This window comes from Entelurus aequoreus, linkage group LG09 (assembly GCF_033978785.1).
Source record: "Entelurus aequoreus isolate RoL-2023_Sb linkage group LG09, RoL_Eaeq_v1.1, whole genome shotgun sequence".
Taxonomy (NCBI): domain Eukaryota; kingdom Metazoa; phylum Chordata; class Actinopteri; order Syngnathiformes; family Syngnathidae; genus Entelurus; species Entelurus aequoreus.
In genome coordinates this window covers 2,294,213-2,318,084 of record NC_084739.1, presented here as the reverse complement: position 1 = coordinate 2,318,084, position 23,872 = coordinate 2,294,213, and the positions used below count along the sequence as shown (strand labels likewise).

At 35.6% G+C, this 23,872-nt stretch overlaps 1 protein-coding gene across 2 annotated transcripts in view; it reads left to right on the top strand.

Moving 5' to 3' along the window:
- Positions 1-23,872, top strand: part of LOC133657056 (cGMP-dependent protein kinase 1) — a 634,377-nt gene that overhangs the window by 28,073 nt on the left and 582,432 nt on the right. The gene's annotated exons all lie outside the window — the stretch shown is intronic.

Below are 23,872 nucleotides of genomic sequence, written 5' to 3'. Positions count from 1 at the left end.
CTGTTAATAACAATGTATAAATAATATCAATGTCAGTGTTTATCTGTAAATAATACATAAATAATATAAATGTCAGTATATAAATAATAAGTGTCAATGTTTATTTGTAAATAACTATATAAATAATACATGTCAGTGTTTATCTGTAAATAACAATATATCAATAATGAATGTCAGTGTTTATCTGTAAATAACAATATATAAATAATAAATGTCAGTGTTTATCTGTAAATAACAATATATCAATAATAAATGTAAGTGTTTATCTGTAAATAACGATATAAAAATAATAAATGTCAGTGTTTATCTATAAATAACAATATATATACATAATAAATGTCAGTGTTTATCTGTAAATAACAATATATAAATAATATAAATGTCAGTGTTTATCTGTAAATAACAATATATACATAATAAATGTCAGTGTTTATCTGTAAATAACAATATATAAATAATGTCAGTGTTTATCTGTAAATAACAATATATACATAACAAATGTCAGTGTTTATCTGTAAATAACAATATATAAATAATATCAATGTCAGTGTTTATTTGTAAATAACAATATATAAATAATTTAAATGTCAGTGTTTATTTGTAAATAACAATATAAAATAATAAATGTCAGTGTTTATCTGTTAATAACAATGTATAAATAATATCAATGTCAGTGTTTATCTGTAAATAATATATAAATAATATAAATGTCAGTATATAAATAATAAGTGTCAATGTTTATCTGTAAATAACAATATATAAATAAAAAGTCAACGTTTATTTGTAAATAACTATATAAATAGTACATGTCAGTGTTTATCTGTAAATAACAATATATCAATAATGAATGTCAGTGTTTATCTGTAAATAACAATATATAAATAATAAATGTCAGTGTTTATCTGTAAATAACAATATATCAATAATAAATGTCAGTGTTTATCTGTAAATAACAAACAATATATCAATAATACATGTCTGTGTTTATCTGTAAATAACAATATATAAATATTAAATATCAGTGTTTATTTGTAAATAACAATATATAAATAATAAATGTCAGTGTTTATCTGCAAATAACAATATATAAATAAAAAAATATCCGCGTTTATCTGGAAATAACAATATATAACTGGAATCCGTCCCTTAAAGGGGAACTGCACTTTTTTTTTAAGGAATTAAACAATGCCCAAAATCTTATTTTTTTAAAACCAAACTGTGGATTACTCGCACCTTCGGGTTCCACGGACCACCAATGACGGACAAGATAGGCGTGGCAGGTTTGAGATTTTGTTTATTTTGCAATAAACTCTTCTCTTGCTCCTCTGCTTGTCAGCACTCGCCTCCGGTGACAGTCGCGCTCTTCCGGTTGCTTTCCAGCCTCCCGCGTCTCCGTCTCCGTCTCCGTCTCCGTCTCCGTCTCCGTCTCCGTCTCCGTCTCCGTCTCCGTCTCGCTGGTGCTCGGTCTCGGGTTCTCTCGCGATCGTCCACTCCAACTTCTCCAACTACAACAACTCCAACTTCTCCCACCCCGTCCTTCTCGGCTGCTGCCCTTTTGTAGAGTGACAGGTGATCAGACAACTGCGGCCAGGTGGGGCATCTACGCACACCCCGCCTCGCTGCAGGGCTGCAGGCCACGCCTCCTCACACAAACCATAACATACAACTAAACTGCTCTCTTCATCTGCCACGTCCAACACAAATAACTTAACTTTTTGGTTAAATAATTCAATGCAGAAGTTGGTTGGAAAAAAACCCAAAATGTTGAGTAATATAACTCAAATAAGGAGGTTGTCCTATTCTGAACCAGCAGTTGAGTTAAAATTGCTTTCTTTTTTAACCCAACATTTTTCAGTGTGTACTTTTTGGTGGACACAAAAGGGGGAACTTTATTCAAGTTCCCTATTGTTGCATCTCACTCAGTTCTGGAGGGTCTCTCAGAGACCGAGCGGGTTTGATGCAGTGCGGGGAGAATTTTCCACAAGCTGGCAGAAGATTTAGACGAGAGCTTTTGAGAAGACTGGAGTGTGCCAAAGCGCGTTTAAACAAGCTGCCATTGGCTGACTGAGAGTCTTTGCAGGCCCCTGGTGTATGTTTACCTTAAGATTTGACTGGCTCTCTTTTCTCTCTCGCTACGCTTTTAAGACTTTCTACTTTCATGCTCACTTTGGGCTGTTGCATCAGCGCCGGCTTCTCTGCAAGAGGAAACCATCTTCCATTCCAACATGCACTCACCTGCACCATCTAAAGCAGGGGTCAGCAACCTTTTTGAAAGCAAGAGCTACTTCTTGGGTAGTGATTAATGCGAAGGGCTACCAGTTTGATACACACTTAAATAAATTGCCAGAAATAGCCAATTTGCTCAATTTACCTTTAACTCTATGTTATTATTAATAATTAATTATATTTACACTTAATTGAACGGTTTAAAAGAGGAGAAAAGACGAAAAAAAATGACAATTAAATTTTGAAACATAGTTTATCTTCAATTTCGACTCTTTAAAATTCAAAATTCAACCGAAAAAAAGAAGAGAAAAACTTAAAAAAAGAATTTATGGAACATCATTAGTAATTTTTCCTGATTAAGATTAATTTTAGAATTTTGATGACATGTTTTAAATAGGTTAAAATCCAATCTACACTTTGTTAGAATATATAACAAATTGGACCAAGCTATATTTCTAACAAAGACAAATCATTATTTCTTCTAGATTTTCCAGAACAAACATTTTAAAATAAATTCAAAAGACTTTGAAATAAGATTTAAATTTGATTCTACAGATTTTCTAGATTTGCCAGAATAATTTTTTTGAATATTAATCATAATAAGTTTGAAGAAATATTTCACAAATATTCTTCGTCGAAAAAACAGAAGCTAAATTGAAGAATTAAATTAAAATGTATTTATTATTCTTTACAATAAAAAAATTAAAAAAATACTTGAACATTGATTTAAATGGCCAGGAAAGAAAAGGAAGGAATTTAAAAGGTAAAAAGGTATATGTGTTTAAAAATCCTAAAATCATTTCTAAGGTTGTATTTTTTCTCTAAAATTGTCTTTCTGAAAGTTATAAGAAGCAAAGTAAAAAAAAAGAAAGAATTTATTTAAACAAGTGAAGACCAAGTCTTTAAAATATTTTCTTGGATTTTCAAATTGTATTTGAGTTTTGTCTCTCTTAGAATTAAAAATGTTGGGCAAAGCGAAACCAGCTTGCTAGTAAATAAAAATAAAAATAAAAAATAGATGCAGCTCACTGGTAAGTGCTGCTATTTGAGCTATTTTTAGAACAGGCCAGCGGGCTACTCATCTGGTCCTTACGGGCTACCTGGTGCCCGCGGGCACCGCGTTGGTGACCCCTGATCTAAAGGGACAGCAGAGAGGCAGAATATTAGACACACCTAAGTACAACACCCAAAACCAGTGAAGTTGGCATGTTGTGTAAATGGTAAATAAAAACAGAATACAATGATTTGCAAATCCTTTTCAACTTATATTCAATTGCATCGACTGCAAAGACAAGATACTTAACGTTCAAACTGGAAAACTTTATTTTTTATTGCAAATATTAGCTCATTTGGAATTTCATTCCTGACACATGTTTCCAAAAAAAAGACTGATAAAGTTGAGGAATGCTCATCAAACACTTATTTGGAACATCCCACAGGTGAACAGGCAAATTGGGAACGGGTGGGTGCCATGATTGGGTATAAAAGCAGCTTCCATGAAATGCTCAGTCATTCACAAACAAGGATGGGGCGAGGGTCACCACTTTGTCAACAAATGCCTGAGCAAATTGTTGAACAGTTTAAGAACAACATTTCTCAACCAGCTATTTGCAAGGAATTTAGGGATTTCACCATCTACGCTCCGTAATATCATCAAAGGGTTCAGGCAATCTGGAGAAATCACTGCAGGTAAGCAGCTAAACCCGTGACCTTCCATCCCTCAGGCTGTACTGCATCAACAGGCCACATCAGTGTGCAAAGGATATCACCACATGGGCTCAGGAACACTTCAGAAACCCACTGTCTGTAACTACAATTGGTCGCTACATCTGTAATTGCAAGTTAAAACTCTCCTATGCAAAGCCAAAGCCATTTATCAACAACACCCAGAAACGCCGCCGGCTTCGCTGGGCCCGAGCTCATCTAAGATGGACTGATGCAAAGTGGAAAAGTATTATGTGGTCTGACGAGTCCACATTTCAAATAGTTTTTGGAAACTGTGGACGTCGTGTCCTCCGGACCAAAGAGGAAAAGAACCATACGGACTGTTCTAGGCGCAAAGTGTAAAAGCCAGCACGTGTGATGGTATGGGGGTGTATTAGTGCCCAAGACATGGGTAACTTACACATCTGTGAAGGCACCATTAATGCTGAAAGGTACATACAGTTTTTGGAGCAACATATGTTGCCATCAAAGCAACATTATCATGGACGCCCCTGCTTATTTCAGCAAGACAATGGCAAGCCACGTGTTACAACAGCGTGGCTTCATAGTAAAAGAGTGCGGGTACTAGACTGGCCTGCCTGTAGTCCAGACCTGTCTGCAATTAACAATGTGTGGCGCATTATGAAGGCTAAAATAGCAGAAGGGAGACCCCCGGACTGTTGAACAACTTAAGCTGTACATCAAGCAAGAATGGGAAAGAATTCCACCTGAAAAGCTTAAAAAATGTGTCTCCTCAGTTCCCAAACCTTTACTGAGTGTTGTTAAAAGGAAAGGCCATGTAACACAGTGGTGAACATGCCCCTGTGACAACTTTTTTGCAATGTGTTGCTGCCATTAAATTCCAAGTTAATGGTAATTTGCACAAAACAAAATTAAGTTTCTCAGTTGGAACATCAAAAATCTTGTCTTTGCAGTCTATTCAATTGAATATAAGTTAAAAAGGATTTGCAAATCATTGCATTCTGTTTTTAATGACCATTTACACAACGTGCCAACTTCACTGCTTTTGTGGTTTTGCAGTATGCCGTGCAGGTCTACGTCGCACCAGCTGAAACCTAAACATTTGTCTCATAAACCCTGAACAAGAGCAGGGACGTAGACAGGAAGGCCATGCTTTTATTGTTGAAAGTACACGTGAGAGTGGACGCTTAAAGTTGGATGCTTGTTTACTTTTAAGCCAGCAAATGCATTTGATAGCATGGCTGTTGCTAAGAGACCGATCCTTGCAGAGCTTCATGCGATATGTGCATTTCAGAAAAAGTGGAGAAAACTGTCAAAAAAGAGTCCCAAAATAGAATTGTTCTCTTCTTCGGTGCTCACGACCACAGCAGACTAATATTGGAGAGAAGAGATGTGAGATGATGAGGTATTAATGTCACTGCAGGGGCAGCAAACAAACAAAGCTGGAAGAATTTCATTAAGCCCCAAAAAGGTCATTTTTACAAGTCTGTTCTCATGTTTATCTTGGCTCTTTTTGCATCTCTTTGCCATACTTGCATGAATAAATGAGAGCTCATTGGACACCAGGCTTGGAAGTGGAGATAAGGACAAGTCGCAGGAATGAACATTTCATTACAATAATCATTCACGCACTAAAACCTTTTTTTCTACGTGTGTGTGTGTGTGTGTGTGTGTGTGTGTGTGTGTGTGTGTGTGTGTGTGTGTGTGTGTTCTGGCAATGCTTACTTAATGGGGACATCGCTCTGTTTACACCTTTAGGGGATCTCTGACGGTATGGGGAGAAAAAACCAGGTCCCCTAAAGGAAAACCTTTTTAAATGATTCTGAGGATCATGTCATATTTAATTTGAACTTTTTTTTTTTTTTTTAAATGGTCCTCAGTAGTCACGTACAAATTTGTGTGAATTATGCAAAATTATTTAAATTTGGTCCCCCATGAACCATATTAACTCTTTTTCCCCCAGGGTCCCCAGTAAGTATGATCAGCACATTACTTCATCAATACAGAGATTGACACTTAGAAAAAAAGCTGAATTTTTTGACACTTAGAAAAAATCCAGACTTTTTGACACTTAGAAAAAAAAATCCAGATTTTTTGACACTTAGAAAAAAATCCAGATTTTTTGACAAAATAATCCAGACGTTTTGACCAAAAAATCCCGATTTTTTGACACTTGGAAAAAATCCTGACTATTTGACACAAAAATTTCCAACATTTTGACACTTAGAAAAAATCCCGATTTATTGACACTTAAAAAAATCCAGATTTTTTTGACCAAAAAATGTCCGACTTTTTTTCTGGCAAATTTAGAATGAACAAAGATGCATTATTTGTAGTAAATAAATGTGACATTTTGGACCTTTTCAATCCCGATTTTTTTGACCCTTAAAAAAAATCCTGATTTTTTGACATTTAGAAAAAATCCAGACTTTTTGACATATAGAAAAAATCCAGATTTTTTCACATTTAGAAAAAAATCCAGACTTTTTGACGAAATAATCCAGACGTTTTGACCAAAAAATCCAGACTTTTTGACACTTGGAAAAAATCCCGACTATTTGACAAAAAAATGTCAGATTTTTTGACACTTAGAAAAAATCCTCAGTAGTCACGTACAAATTTGTGTGAATTATGCAAAATTATTTAAATTTGGTCCCCATGAACCATATTAACTCTTTTCCCCCAGGGTCCCCAGTAAGTATGATCAGCACATTACTTCATCAATACAGAGATTGACATTTAGAAAAAAAACAAACATTTTTGACACTTAGAAAAAATCCAGATTTTTTGACACTTAGAAAAAAATCCAGATTTTTTGACAAAATGATCCAGACGTTTTGATAAAAAAATCCCGATTTTTTGACACTTAGAAAAAAATCCCGATTTATTGACACTTAAAAAAAATCCCGATTTTTTGACCAAAAAATGTCCGACTTTTTTTCTGGCAAATTTAGAATGAACAAAGATGCATTATTTGTAGTAAATAAATGTGACATTTTTTGGACCTTTTCAATCCCGATTTTTTGACACTTAAAAAAATCCTGATTTTTTTGACATTTACAAAAAATTCCAGACTTTTTGACAAAATAATCCAGACGTTTTGTCCAAAAAATCCAGACTTTTTGACACTTGGAAAAAATCCCGACTATTTGACAAAAAAATGTCCGACTTTTCGACACTTAGAAAAAAATCCCAATTTATTGACACTTAAAAAAATCCAGATTTTTTGACCAAAAAATGTCCGACTTTTTTTCTGGCAAATTTAGAATGAACAAAGATGCATTATTTGTAGTAAATAAATGTGACATTTTGGACCTTTTCAATCCCGAATTTTTGACACTTAACAAAATCCAGGTTTTTTGACACTTAAAAAAAATCCCAAGTTTTTAACTCTTAAAAAAAACCCAGACTTTTTGACACTTAAAAAAAATCCAGGTTTTTTGACGTTTAGAAAAAAATCCAGATTTTTGGACAAAATAATCCAGACGTTTCGACGAAAAAATCCAGATTTTTTGACACTTGGAAAAAATCCCGACTATTTGACAAAAAAATGTCTGATTTTTTGACACTTAGAAAAAAATCACGATTTATTGACACTTAAAAAAAATCCAGATTTTTTGACCAAAAAATGTCCGACATTTTTTCTGGCAAATTTAGAATGAACAAAGATGCATTATTTGTAGTAAATAAATGTGACATTTTGGACCTTTTCAATCCCGATTTTATGACACTTAAAAAAATCCAGATTTTTTGTCAATTACAAAAAAATCCAGACTTTTTGACAAAATAATCCAGACGTTTTGACCAAAATATCCAGACTTGTTGACACTTGGAAAAAATCCAGACAATTTGACAAAAAAATGTCCGACTTTTTGACACTTAGAAAAAATCCCGATTTATTGACACTTTTTGACACCTAAAAAAAATCCCGACTTTTTCACAAAAAAATTCTGACTTTTTGACACAATAATCCAGACGTTTTGACCAAAAAATCCAGACTTTTTGACACTTGGAAAAAATACGGACTATTTGATAAAAAAATGTCCGACTTTTTGACACTTAGAAAAAAATCCCGATTTATTGACACTTAAAAAAATCCAGATTTTTTTACCAAAAAATGTCCGACTTTTTTTCTGGCAAATTTAGAATGAACAAAGATGCATTATTTGTAGTAAATAAATGTGACATTTTGGACCTTTTCAATCCCGATTTTTTGACTCTTAGAAAAAATCCAGACTTTTTGACATTTAGAAAAAATCCAGACTTTTTGACAAAATAATCCAGACGTTTTGACCAAAAATTCCAGACTTTTTGACACTTGGAAAAAATCCCGACTATTTGACAAAAAGATGTCCGATTTTTTGACACTTAGAAAAAATCCAGATTTATTGACACTTTTTGACACTTGAAAAATCCTGACTTTTTCACAAAAAAAATTCAGACTTTTAGACACATACACAAAATCCCTCATTTTTGACACTTAGAAAAAAAATCCTGAGTTATTGACACTTAAAAAAATTCTGACTTTTTGACACTTAAAAAAAATCCCAAGTTTTTAACACTTAAAAAAAACCCAGACTTTTTGACACTTACAAAAAATCCAGGTTTTTTGACGTTTAGAAAAAATTCCAGATTTTTTGACACTTAGAAAAAATCCAGATTTGGACAAAATAATCCAGACGTTTTGACCAAAAAATCCCGATTTTTTGACACTTGGAAAAAATCCCGACTATTTGACAAAAAAATGTCCGACTTTTTGACACTTAGGAAAAAATCCCAATTTATTGACACTTAAAAAAAATCCAGATTTTTTGACCAAAAAATGTCCGACTTTTTTTCTGGCAAATTTAGAATGAACAAAGATGCATTATTTGTAGTAAATAAATGTGACATTTTGGACCTTTTCAATCCTGATTTTTTGACACTTAAAAAATTCCAGATTTTTTGACACTTAGAAAAAATCCAGATTTTTTGACATTTAGAAAAAATCCAGATTTTTTGACACTTAGAAAAAATCCAGACTTTTTGACAGAATAATCAAGACGTTTTGAACAAAAAAATCCCGACTTTTTGACACTTGGGAAAAATCCCGACTCTTTGACAAAAAAATGTCCGATTTTTTGACACTTAGAAAAAATCCCGATTTATTGACACTTTTTGACACCTAAAAAAATCCTGACTTTTTCACAAAAAAATTTCTGACTTTTTGACACTTACACAAAATCCCTACTTTTTGACACTTAGAAAAAAATCCTGATTTATTGACACTTTAAAAAAATTCCGACTTTTTGACACTTAAAAAAAATCCCAAGTTTTTAACACTTAAAAAAAAACAGACTTTTTTGACACTTAGAAAAAATCCAGATTTTTTGACACTTAGAAAAAATTCCAGATTTTTTGAAATTTAGAAAAAATCGAGATTTTTTGACAAAATAATCCAGACGTTTTGACCAAAAAATCCTGATTTTTTGACACTTGGAAAAAATCCGGACTATTTGACAAAAAAATGTCAGACTTTTTGACACTTAAAAAAATCCAGACTTTTTGACCAAAAAAATGTCCGACTTTTTTCTGGCAAATTTAGAATGAACAAAGATGCATTATTTGTAGTAAATAAATGTGACATTTTGGACCTTTTCAATCCCGATTTTTTGACACTTAAAAAAATCCAGATTTTTTGACACTTACAAAAAAATCCAGACTTTTTGACAAAATAATCCAGACGTTTTGACCAAAAAATCCAGACTTTATGACAAAATAATCCAGACGTTTTGACCAAAAAATCCAGACTTTTTGACACTTGGAAAAAATCCAGACTATTTGACAAAAAAATGTCCGACTTTTTGACACTTAGAAAAAATCCCGATTTATTGACACTTTTTGACACCTAAAAAAATCCCGACTTTTTCACAAAAAAATTTCTGACTTTTTGACACTAACACAAAATCCCTACTTTTTGACACTTATAAAAAAATCCTGATTTGTTGACACTTAAAAAAATTTCCGACTTTTTGACACTTAAAAAACCCCCAAGTTTTTAACACTTAAAAAAATATTAACAGACTTTTTGACACTTACAAAAAATCCAGGTTTTTTGACGTTTAGAAAAAAATCCTGATATTTTGACACTTAAAAAAATCCTGACTTTTTGACTAAAAAATTTCCGACTTTTTGACACTTAAAAAAAAATCAAATTTTTTTGACACTTCGAAAAAAAATCCCGATTTTTTGACACTTCGAAAAAAATCCCGATTTTTTGACAATTAGAAAAAAATCCCGATTTATTGACACTTAAAAAAATCCTGACTTTTTGACAAAAAAATTTCCGACTTTTTGACACTTAAAAAAAAATCCCACATTTTTGACACTTAGAAAAAATCCTAAATAGTCACGTACAAATTTGTGTGAATTATGCAAAATTATTTAAATTTGGTCCCCATGAACCATATTAACTCTTGTCCCCCAGGGTCCACAGTAAGAATGATCAGCACATTACTTTTTTTAAATGCCTCCACAACCTGCAGAAAGGGTGGTCCCCACAAGTCATGATCCAAAACTTAGTCCCCATTCCAAATGATAACCAGTATGTGTGTGTGTGTGTGTGTGTGTGTGTGTGTGTGTGCGTGTGTGTGTGTGTGTGTGTGTGTGTGTGTGTGTGTGTGTGCCTTTCTCCATTTATGAAGGTGCCACCGAGGCTTTTAGTGGCTTAGATTTATCTTCATCAGACACCTGATGAATTATTCTGCTCATCCTAAATGTTTTTTTTTTGTCGTTTTCTCCCAAAAGTTAGTGAACTGAAGCACCAGTTTCCTATATGACAGAGGTGGCAAAGTGGTTTTCACTAGAGATGTCCGATATTATCAGGCTGCCGATATTATCGGCCGATATATGCTCTATAATGTAATATCGGAAATTATCGGTATCGGTTTCAAAAAGTAAAATGTATGACTTTTTAAAACGGACGTAGGGAGAAGTACAGAGTGCATGATTGGAGGATGAAAATGCCACCAAAACACATACTAAGCAACATGGAATTGCCTTCAGTCGTATGTGGGTGACGTCCACAGGCTGATTGGGGTTTGCACATAAAACAAAACAAAACTAAAACCACTTCTGAGTTTATTTTGGCGGGGCTTTTACCTGCGTTTTTAGGTCAAGGACTATTAAATAAGTGCCACTGCCAGCGTTGTAGTGGCACCCTTCAATAATTAGAAGATGTGACACACTATTTTCCTTTGTGTTCCTCATAGTAACTCTGCCGCTGTCTGTTCCGACTAGGTTGTTGACCTTTCTCTGCATCTTCTAATCAATCAATCAATGTTTACTTATATAGCCCTAAATCACGAGTGTCTCAAAGGGCTGCACAAAACACAACGACATCCTCGGCTCAGATCCCACATCAGGGCAAGGAAAAACTCAACCCAATAGGACAATGAGAAACCTTTGAAGAGACCGCAGATGTGGGAGTCCAGTCCATAGTGGATCTAACATAATAGTGTGAGAGTCCAGTCCATAGTGGATCTAACATAATAGTGTGAGAGTCCAGTCCATAGTGGATCTAACATAATATTGTGAGAGTCCAGTCCATAGTGGATCTAACATAATAGTGAGAGTCCAGTCCATAGTGGATCTAACATAATAGTGTGAGAGTCCAGTCCATAGTGGATCTAACATAATAGTGTGAGAGTCCAGTCCATAATGGATCTAACATAATAGTGAGAGTCCAGTCCATAGTGGATCTAACATAATAGTGTGAGAGTCCAGTCCATAGTGGATCTAACATAATATTGTGAGAGTCCAGTCCATAGTGGATCTAACATAATAGTGTGAGAGTCCAGTCCATAGTGGATCTAACATAATAGTGTGTGAGTCCAGTCCATAGTGGATCTAACATAATATTGTGAGAGTCCAGTCCATAGTGGATCTAACATAATAGTGAGAGTCCAGTCCATAGTGGATCTAACATAATAGTGAGAGTCCAGTCCATAGTGGATCTAACATAATATTGAGAGTCCAGTCCATAGTGGATCTAACATAATAGTGAAAGTCCAGTCCATAGTGGATCTAACACAATAGTGTGAGAGTCCAGTCCATAGTGGATCTAACATAATAGTGTGAGAGTCCAGTCCATAGTGGATCTAACATAATAGTGTGTGAGTCCAGTCCATAGTGGATCTAACATAATATTGAGAGTCCAGTCCATAGTGGATCTAACATAATAGTGAAAGTCCAGTCCATAGTGGATCTAACATAATATTGTGAGAGTCCAGTCCATAGTGGATCTAACATAATAGTGAGAGTCCAGTCCATAGTGGATCTAACATAATATTGAGAGTCCAGTCCATAGTGGATCTAACACAATAGTGAAAGTCCAGTCCATAGTGGATCTAACATAATAGTGTGAGAGTCCAGTCCATAGTGGATCTAACATAATAGTGTGAGAGTCCAGTCCATAGTGGATCTAACATAATAGTGTGTGAGTCCAGTCCATAGTGGATCTAACATAATAGTGAAAGTCCAGTCCATAGTGGATCTAACATAATAGTGTGAGAGTCCAGTCCATAGTGGATCTAACATAATAGTGTGAGAGTCCAGTCCATAGTGGATCTAACATAATAGTGTGTGAGTCCAGTCCATAGTGGATCTAACATAATAGTGTGTGAGTCCAGTCCATAGTGGATCTAACATAATATTGTGAGAGTCCAGTCCATAGTGGATCTAACATAATAGTGAGAGTCCAGTCCATAGTGGATCTAACATAATATTGAGAGTCCAGTCCATAGTGGATCTAACATAATAGTGAAAGTCCAGTCCATAGTGGATCTAACATAATAGTGTGAGAGTCCAGTCCATAGTGGATCTAACATAATAGTGTGAGAGTCCAGTCCATAGTGGATCTAACATAATAGTGGGAGAGTCCAGTCCATAGTGGATCTAACATAATAGTGTGTGAGTCCAGTCCATAGTGGATCTAACATAATATTGTGAGAGTCCAGTCCATAGTGGATCTAACATAATAGTGAGAGTCCAGTCCATAGTGGATCTAACATAATATTGAGAGTCCAGTCCATAGTGGATCTAACATAATAGTGAAAGTCCAGTCCATAGTGGATCTAACATAATAGTGTGAGAGTCCAGTCCATAGTGGATCTAACATAATAGTGAGAGTCCAGTCCATAGTGGATCTAACATAATAGTGAGAGTCCAGTCCATAGTGGATCTAACATAATAGTGAGAGTCCAGTCCATAGTGGATCTAACATAATAGTGAGAGTCCAGTCCATAGTGGATCTAACATAATAGTGAGAGTCCAGTCCATAGTGGATCTAACATAATAGTGTGAGAGTCCAGTCCATAGTGGATCTAACATAATATTGTGAGAGTCCAGTCCATAGTGGATCTAACATAATAGTGTGAGAGTCCAGTCCATAGTGGATCTAACATAATAGTGTGTGAGTCCAGTCCATAGTGGATCTAACATAATATTGTGAGAGTCCAGTCCATAGTGGATCTAACATAATAGTGAGAGTCCAGTCCATAGTGGATCTAACATAATAGTGAGAGTCCAGTCCATAGTGGATCTAACATAATATTGAGAGTCCAGTCCATAGTGGATCTAACATAATAGTGAAAGTCCAGTCCATAGTGGATCTAACACAATAGTGTGAGAGTCCAGTCCATAGTGGATCTAACATAATAGTGTGAGAGTCCAGTCCATAGTGGATCTAACATAATAGTGTGAGAGTCCAGTCCATAGTGGATCTAACATAATATTGTGAGAGTCCAGTCCATAGCGGATCTAACATAATAGTGTTAGAGTCCTGTCCATAGTGGATCTAACATAATAGTGAGAGTCCAGTCCATAGTGGATCTAACATAATAGTGAGAGTCCAGTCCATAGTGGATCTAACATAATAGTGAGAGTCCAGTCCATAGTGGATGTAACATAATAGTGTGAGAGTCCAGTCCATAGTGGATCTAACATAATAGTGAGAGAGTGCAGTCCATAGTGGATCTAACATAATAGTGTGAGAGTCCAGTCCATAGTGGATCTAACATAATAGTGAGAGTCCAGTCCATAGTGGATCTAACATAATAGTGAGGACACGACATCCACGGTTTCAAAAACAATTCGAAATGTGGACTCGTCAGACCACAGAACACTTTTCCACTTTGCATCAGTCCATCTTAGATGAGCGAATCCGGCAGCGTTTCTGGGTGTTGTTGATAAATGGCTTTGGCTTTGCATAGTAGAGTTTTAACTTGCACTAACAGATGTAGCAACAAACTGTATTTGCTGACAGTGGTTTTCTGAAGTGTTCCTGAGCCCATGTGGTGATATCCTTTACACACTGATGTGGCTTTTTGATGCAGTACCGCCTGAGGGATCCAAGGTGCGTAATATCATGGCTTACGTGCAGTGATTTCTCCAGATTCTCCGAACCTTTTTGATGATATCACGGAGCATAGATGGTGAAATCCCTAAATTCCTTGCAAATAGCTGGTTGAGAAATGTCGTTCTTAAACTGTTCGACAGTACGCTCACGCATTTGTTCACAACGTGGTGACCCTCGCCCCGTCCTTGTTTGCGAACGATTGAGCATTTCGTGGAAGCTGCTTTTGCACCCAATCATGGCACCCACCTGTTCCCAATTAGCCTGTTCACCCGTGGGATGTTCCGAATAAGAGTTTGACGAGCATTCCTCAGCTGTCTCCGTCTTTTTTGCCACTCGTGCCAGCTTTTTCGAAACATGTTGCACGCATCAGATTCAAAATGGGCTAATATTTGCAAAAAAATAACAAAGTTTACCAGTTCGAACGTTAAATATCTTGTCTTTGCAGTCTATAAAAAAAATCCAGACGTTTTGACCAATAAATCCAGACTTTTTGACAAAATAATCCAGACGTTTTGACCAAAAAATCCAGACTTTTTGACACTTGGAAAAAAAACCGACTATTTGACAAAAAAATGTCCGACTTTTTGACACTTAGAAAAAATCCGATTTATTGACACTTTTTGACACCTAAAAAAATCCCGACTTTTTCACAAAAACATTTCTGACTTTTTGACACTTAGAAAAAAATCCTGATTTATTGACACTTAAAAAACATTCTGATTTTTTGAAACTTAAAAAAAATCCCAAGTTTTTAACACTAAAAAAAAAACAGACTTTTTGACACTTAGAAAAAATCCTGTCTTTTTGACACTAACAAAAAAATCCAGATTTTTTGATAATTAGAAAAAAATCCCGATACATTGACACTTAAAAAAATCCTGACTTTTTGAGTAAAAAATTTCCGACTTTTTGACACTTAAAAAAAATCCAAATTTTTTGACACTTCGAAAAAAAATCCCAATTTTTTGACACTTCGAAAAAAAATCCCAATTTTTTGACACAGAAAAAAATTCTGATTTTTTGACAATTAGAAAAAAATCCCAAATTTATTGACACTTAAAAAAATCCTGACTTTTTGACTAAAAAATTTCCGACTTTTTGACACTTAAAAAAAAACCCAAGTTTTTAACACTTAAAAAAAAAACAGACGTTTTGACCAAAAAATCCAGATTTTTTGACAAAATAATCCAGACGTTTTGACCCAAAAAATCCAGACTTTTTGACACTTGGAAAAAATCCTGACTATTTGACAAAAAAATGTCTGACTTTTTGACACTTAGAAAAAAATCCCGATTTATTGACACTTTTTGACAACTAAAAAAATCACGACTTTTTCACAAAAAAAATTCTGACTTTTTGACACTAACACAAAATCCCTACTTTTTGACACTTATAAAAAATTTCTGATTTATTGACACTTAAAATTTTTTTTGGCCTTTTTGATGATATCACGGAGCGTAGATGGTGAAATCCCTAAATTCCTTGCAAATAGCTGGTTGAGAAATGTCGTTCTTAAACTGTTCGTCAACACGCTCACTTATTTGTTCACAACGTGGTGACCCTCGCCCCGTCCTTGTTTGCGAACGACTGAGCATTTCGTGGAAGCTGCTTTTGCACCCAATCATGGCACCCACCTGTTCCCAATTAGCCTGTTCACCCGTGGGATGTTCCGAATAAGAGTTTGACGATAAAACTGAATATAAGTTGAAAAGGATTCGCAAATCATTGTATTCTGTTTTTATTTACCATTTACACAACGTGACAACTTCCCTGATTTGGGGTTTGCCGGTGCTATTTGGCTGAGTGGTGCTATTTTTCTCTTTCATTCACAGACACTCCATCTGGCTCACAAAGTGCTTCTTACACATTCGTCCCTTCCCTCCCTACGAGCCTTACTTTGAGGCCCCCGGCCCTAAAAAAAAAAAGAGCATATTTTGTCCTTTTAAGGAAAGCCCCACTTGCTCTGCCCTAAACATTGCTCGTGCAAATACATCATCCTCACAAAACAGGGGAGCGCTTTTTTTAATAGGAGTCTGCTCGGTGTCGCCCCCCGGAGGCCAAACCTATTACACGCCGTGGCGAGGCGGGAAGTCTCCCGAGTGTAACGAGGTTAATGAGGTGTGTTTCCACTGCATTACGGCAGGAGGAAGTCATTGATTTCCAGCATTTTCCCAGGTGAACTTAGAAACCGGCGCCAGCGAAACGTCACATTTTTAACGAGGGAGATGAAGTCATGATCAAATCCTGTCCGCGCCCTGCTGACTAAAAAAAGAGGCCGTAAAAATAGACGCATCCCCACGCGAGGGAGTTTCGGTCTCAGCCTTTCCGTACCCGCCAGCATTATGACGACGGCGGCGCTCCGGAGGGGGGGGCGGCGGTGTCAAACGCCCGGCGGGGGAGGAACGTGTAAGATGTCGGACAAGATTTGAGGCGAGGCGCCGGACGAGGATGGATGCTGATACGGTGAGGTGAGACTGGATGAGAGAAGATAAGGTGAAGAGACAGTGGAGGACGTGGGATGAGACGCAATGAGATAACACTCAAGTGGGACGAGATGGGATAACAAAGAAAAATAGTCGGCTGAAATGAGATGAGAAGAAAAGAAAACGTAGATGAGATGAAATAAAATGTTTTCACTACAGTACATCTCATTTTATATCTCTGACTCAGATGTATCTCATTTCATCTCATCCAATGTCATTTCATCTCATCCTATACGGCAGGGGTGTCAAACTCATTTTAGATCGGGGAGGCTGCAGGGAGAAAAATCTACTCCACAAAAATCTACTCCCCAAATCACGGCACGATAACTTCAAAATCGATCGTCTTCGGGGCTGCGTCGTGTGCATTTCCGTTGTTTCCACCATAGCAAGAGTGAGTCCATAACATGCTAAATGGCTCACTGAATGATTACGTAAGTGCATTTGATTCAATGTGAACAATTTAATTGGTCCACCGTTACCCGTTCAGCAATATTTTGGTCTGACGTGAGGAGGCTAAAATCCATAACTGTATACATTGTAATATTCAGAGCACGGGAACAATTAACTAAGTATAACATGGAATATATATTTTTTGTGCCTTTCCTCTAAAACAGAAAGAAAAGTCGTTCATTTCAGAATTTGGGGATTTTTTCTTTCTTTTATCCAATTCCTATCTTTCTCAGAATTGTAATTTCCTTCTTTTATCTAAAGCAGGGGTGTCAAACTCACTTTAGATGGGGGGCCGCATGAAGGCAAATCTACTCCCAAGTGGGCCGGTCTGGTCAAAATCACGGCACGATAACTTAAAAATCGATCGTATTTGTGGCTGCGCCGTGTGCATTTTCGTTGTCTTCACCATAGCGAGAGTGAGTCCATAACATGCTAAATGGCTCACTAAAAGATTATGTAAGTGCATTTGATTCAATGTGAACAATTTAATTGGTCCACAGTTACCTGTTCGGCAATATTTTGGTCTGATGTGAGGAGGCTAAAATCCATAACTGTATACATTGTAATATTAATAATTCAGAGCATGGGAACAATTAACTAAGTATAACATGGAATATATTTTTTGTGCCTTTCCTCTAAAACAGAAAGAAAAGTCGTTCATTTCAGAATTTGGGGATATTTTATTTTCTTTTATCCAATTCCTATCTTTCTCAGAATTGTAATTTCCTTCTTTTATCTTAAGCAGGGGTGTCAAACTCATTTTAGATCGGGGAGGCCGCATGGAGAAAAATCTACTCCCCAAAAATCTACTCCCCAAATCACGGCACGATAACTTCAAAATCGATCGTCTTCGGGGCTGCGTCGTGTGCATTTCCGTTGTCTTCACCATAGCGAGAGTGAGTCCATAACATGCTAAATGGCTCACTGAATGATTACGTAAGTGCATTTGATTCAATGTGAACAATTTAATTGGTCCACCGTTACCCATTCGGCAATATTTTGGTCTGATGTGAGGAGGCTAAAATCCATAACTGAATACATTGCAATATTAATAATTCAGAGCATGGGAACAATTAACTAAGTATAACATGGAATATATTTTTTGTGCTTTTCCTCTAAAACAGAAAGAAAAGTCGTTTGTCTCAGAATTTGGGGATTTTTTTTTCTTTTATCCAATTCCTATCTTTCTCAGAATTGTAATTTCCTTCTTGAAGTGGTGAGGGTGTGTGATGGGGATTGGGATGTATGGGGAGCGCATCTGTGCAGTAGTACCGTATTTTTCGGACTATAAGGCTGTGGAGGTCTCACTCGTCCGGGTTCCTTGGACCACCAATGATGGACATGGTAGCCGCGTTCATCTTTGTGAACATTGATTTATTTTGCAATAAGTGTTGTTTTTGTTCTTTTTCAGTCATTTCTGGAATCTCGCTCTCACTCTCGTTCGTGCTCGTTCTCGTCTTCCGCCGTCAACAACTCTCTCTCTCCTTCCCGACTGCTGCCTTTAACAGAGCGACAGGTGATCAGATAAACACTCTGGCACACCTCGCTTCGCTGCAGGTCCGCAGGCCACGCCCCCCCCTCCCCCCCACTGACTGGGAGCGGCAGAGCAGAAAGCCCAGTCGGTGTCCCATAGTTCGGAGCTAGAACTATCACACATATATCTAAAAAAAAACATTTTTTAAAAGCATCCACAGTCTGTGGTGCCCTCAGGTGGTCAGGGAGCGCGTTCCACAGACTGGGAGCGCCAGAGCAGAAAGCCCAGTCGGTGTCCCATAGTTCGGAGCTAGAACTATCACACATATATCTAAAAAAAAACATTTTTTAAAAGCATCCACAGTCTGTGGTGCCCTCAGGTGGTCAGGGAGAGCGCGTTCCACTGACTGGGAGCGGCAGAGCAGAAAGCCCAGTCGGTGTCCCATAGTTCGGAGCTAGAACTATCACACATATATCTAAAAAAAAACATTTTTTAAAAGCATCCACAGTCTGTGGTGCCCTCAGGTGGTCAGGGAGCGCGTTCCACAGACTGGGAGCGGCAGAGCAGAAAGCCCAGTCGGTGTCCCATAGTTTGGAGCTAGAACTATCACACATATATCTAAAAAAAAACATTTTTTAAAAGCATCCACAGTCTGTGGTGCCCTCAGGTGGTCAGGGAGCGCGTTCCACAGACTGGGAGCGGCAGAGCAGAAAGCCCAGTCGGTGTCCCATAGTTCGGAGCTAGAACTATCACATATATATCTAAAAAAAACATTTTTTAAAAGCATCCACAGTCTGTTGTTTCGGTTAGGGCGAGCAGATGCATTCCAATAGATCGTATACTGTAGTTCCATCCCTGGCTCTCAAATTGATCATAATTTGGCCTTGCAGAGCGGATGGCTTCTCCGAGATGTAATCCGATTTAATTCAAAACCACAGCAGTCTAAGTGCCTGAAGCTCTGCCCTGCCCATCAATCATTTGTGGCAGCTTTAGGGTACCTTCAACGGCTGCCAGCTTCTTCCACCGGGTCGATACACCAAGCAGATGTCCTGTTATCATGATTCCCAATCTTTAACGTCTTCAACTGAAAGAATCGCCAGGCACACGACCCTCCACTTCTCCCAAGGATCCATCGTCTATCCAGCAACAAGGACGTCCACAGTTTCCAAAAACAATTTGAAATGTGGACTCGTCAGACCACAGAACACTTTTCCACTTTGCATCAGTCCATCTTAGATGATCTCAGCCCCAGCGAAGCCGGCGGCGTTTCCGGGTGTTGTTGATAAATGGCTTTTGCTTTGCATAGTAGAGTTTAAACTTGCACTTACAGATGTAGCGACCAACTGTAGTTACTGACAGTGGGTTTCTGAAGTGTTCCTGAGCCCATGTGGTGATATCCTTTACACACCGATGTCGCTTTTTACCGCCTGAGGGATCGAAGGTCACGGGCATTCAATGTTGGTTTTTGGCCTTGCCGCTTACATGCAGTGATTTCTTCAGATTGTCTGAACCCTTTGATGATATTACGGAGCGTAGACGGTGAAAATCCCGAAATTCCTTGCAATAGCTTGGTTGAGAAATGTTGTTCTTTAACAATTTGCTCAGGCATTTGTTGACAAAGTGGTGACCCTCACCCCGTCCTTGTTTGTGAACGACTGAGCATTTCATGGAAGCTGCTTTTATACCCAATCATGGCACCCACCTGTTCCCAATTAGCCTGTTCACCTGTGGGATGTTCCAAATAAGTGTTTGATGAGCATTCCTCAACTTTCTCAGTCTTTTTTGCCACTTGTGCCAGCTTTTTTGGAAACATGTTGCAGGCATCAAATTCCAAATGAGCTAATATTTGCAAAAAATAAAAAATAAATAAATAAATTAATAAATAAATAAATTAAAGAAAAATAAATAAATAAAAATTAAAATAAATAAATAAAATAATTTAAAAAAAATAAAATAAAATAAATAAATGAATAAATAAATAAATATATATATATATATATATATATATATATATATATATATATATATATATATATATATATAATATATATATATATATATATATATATATATATATATATATATATATATATATATATATATATATATAAAAAAAAAAATATATATATATATATATATATATATATATATATATATATATATATATATATATATATATATATATATATATATATATATATATATATATATATATATATATATATATATATATATATATATATATATATATATATATATATATATATATATATATATATTTCTGGGTGTGTGAGCCACTTGAATGAATAAATGCTGCACCGCCAATAGATATCTTCTTTTTTCCCCTTTTATGAATAAATATCATTACTATGACCAACACTGCCATTGCAGACCTGGAAAAAACAAGCAAAATATAAAAAATAAAAATGAAAAATCTTATATATATATATATATATATATATATATATATATATATATATATATATATATATATATATATATATATATATATATATATATATATATATATATATATATATATATATATATATATATATATATATGTATATATATATATATATATATATATATATATATATATATATATATATATATATATATATATATATATATATATATATATATATATATATATATATATATATATATATATATATATATATATATATATATATATATATATATATATATATATGTATATATATATATATATATATATATATATATATATATATATATATATATATATATATATATATATATATATATATATATATATATATATATATATATATATATATATATATATATATATATATATTATATTTTGTTTGTTTTTTCCAGGTCTGCTCTGGCAGTGTTGGTCATAGTAATGATATTTATTCATAAAAGGGGAAAAAAGAAGATATCTATTGGCGGTGCAGCATTTATTCATTCAAGTGGCTCACACACCCAGAAATAAATGGAATTAATTTTCCCAGTGTAATTGTTTTCCAGCAGTGCATACCTACAAATATTTATGTGAGCATGCATTGCATATATTCACTCTGCTAACTTTTTTTTTTATACGATTACGTTATGCCTTAATTTATTGCTATTAATTGTTAGCATTTAATACCTTGCCTAGAGACTCCAGATGGAAATTACCGTAGCTCTGTTTTATGTGTGCTGTTGAAAATATTTTTCGGGTTCCGATTCCACTTTTGATTTCGCTTAACCGTTTTCTTATCAATTCTTATTTGGGATAAAAATATCACAAAAAGATGGATTAGCATCAATTTTGTTGAGTTGAGAGCTAACATGACCACACAAAGCCAACAGTGAGGTCTTAAGAGGCACATAGCATAGAAACAAAAGCTTTGGAAAATACATTTAAAAAAATAAATTCTGTAGAATTTAACAAAATAAAAGATGTGGAAGTTACACAAGAATGTAACATTTTCTAACATTTTTAAGAATCGTTGTCATCTACCTAGACCAGACTTGGGCATTCTGCGGCCCGCGGGCCACATCTGGCCCTTTGTGCGTCCCTGTCCGGCCCGCGTGAGGACAATCATAAATTACAAAATACATTTAAAAAAGTATCTATGTCGAGTGTGCAATACAACGATGCTGCTTTTGTTTTGAAAAGCTTTATTTGTATTACTTCCGTGTGGACGTATGCGCGTGCGTGATTGTGAGTGAATGTGAACAGCGGCAATCACAAATTACAAAATAAAGTTGAAAAAACATCTATGTCGTGCGCGCAATACAACTGTGCTGCTTTTATTTTGAAAAGTGTTATTTATGGGCGTATGTCTGTGTGTAACCTGTGAGTGAAGGTGCACAGCGACAAGTGATGCACGGTTTACACCCGCGACGCTAAAAAGAGAAAAGTTGATGACGAATGGCGTGTTTTCAACAAGACATGGACTGCCAAGCAACGTTCCCTCTAAGGTGCGCGCCTGCGCAATTGCGCACTGCTCAAGCGTCCTCTGCGCGCAGCAAATATATGCCGCGCACCAAATCAAATCCCATCTGAATTCTAAACAAAATAAACACATTTATTCTGTGTAATTTTGCAATGCAACTTTGAGTAACAGTGACAACAAGCGACCCTAACGGTGTTCGTCAACACCGTTCAATTGAACACCGTTCAATTATTGTAACGTCTATCGAGATGCTTCGAGGCCAGGAATTATATCCATCACTTTATTGAACAAAACTGTTTATATTCGGCCATAACCACACCAAAAACATGAGTAAAACACTCCTATCTCGAAAAACTAGTCATTTTCTGCCGTACAAACCAGGCCAAAAGCAACTTGTCATCTGTCACCAACACGCATACCACTAAACCACTGGTGCGTTTATGGCCACACAAAAAGTCGGACAACTCAAACACCACACAAAGTTACACTATGACTCCTCAGTCATACGTGTGCTTATTTTACTGTCATTTATTATTCATGTTAATTTATTTATATTAATCATGGAATGCTGTTACTAGAGAAAGTTACAGGAATGCACACTTCATCCTATGCTTACATTTCATTGTGCAACATGAGGATGTTTAAGGTGAACTAAATGTGATCTCTGAAAGGGGTACAAATGATTTCCAAAGCAGTGCTTTTGGTATAAAGTTAAGTTAGGTTAAATGAAAGTATCATTATTATTATTAATTATTATTATTATTATTATTTATCTTACGGTATACATTAAAAAAAATATTGAGCAAAATGTAATTGAAATATTGTCGAAGTGGCCCTCCAGCAGTGCTCGGGTTGCTCATGCGGCCCCCGGTAAAAATTAATTGCCCACCCCTGATCTAGAAAATATACCATGGAAAGGTTTGTTTAGATTTACAAGGTGAAACTAATATAATGACAAAAGCTCATAACATGATATATTTCAAATTTTCTTTTGAAAAAATATTGATTTTTATTGCTTACAGGTTTTTTGTTTTTTTTTAACTGTAGGCATGATCATCAAAGTTGTATTAAATAAAGGCTTGGCATATTTCACTTTGCATGTAATGAGTTAATATCACATGTTACTTTTTAATCAATCAATCAATGTTTATTTATATAGCCCTTGCAGACTGTATTGATATATATTGATATATAATGTAGGAAGCAGAATATTAATAACAGAAAG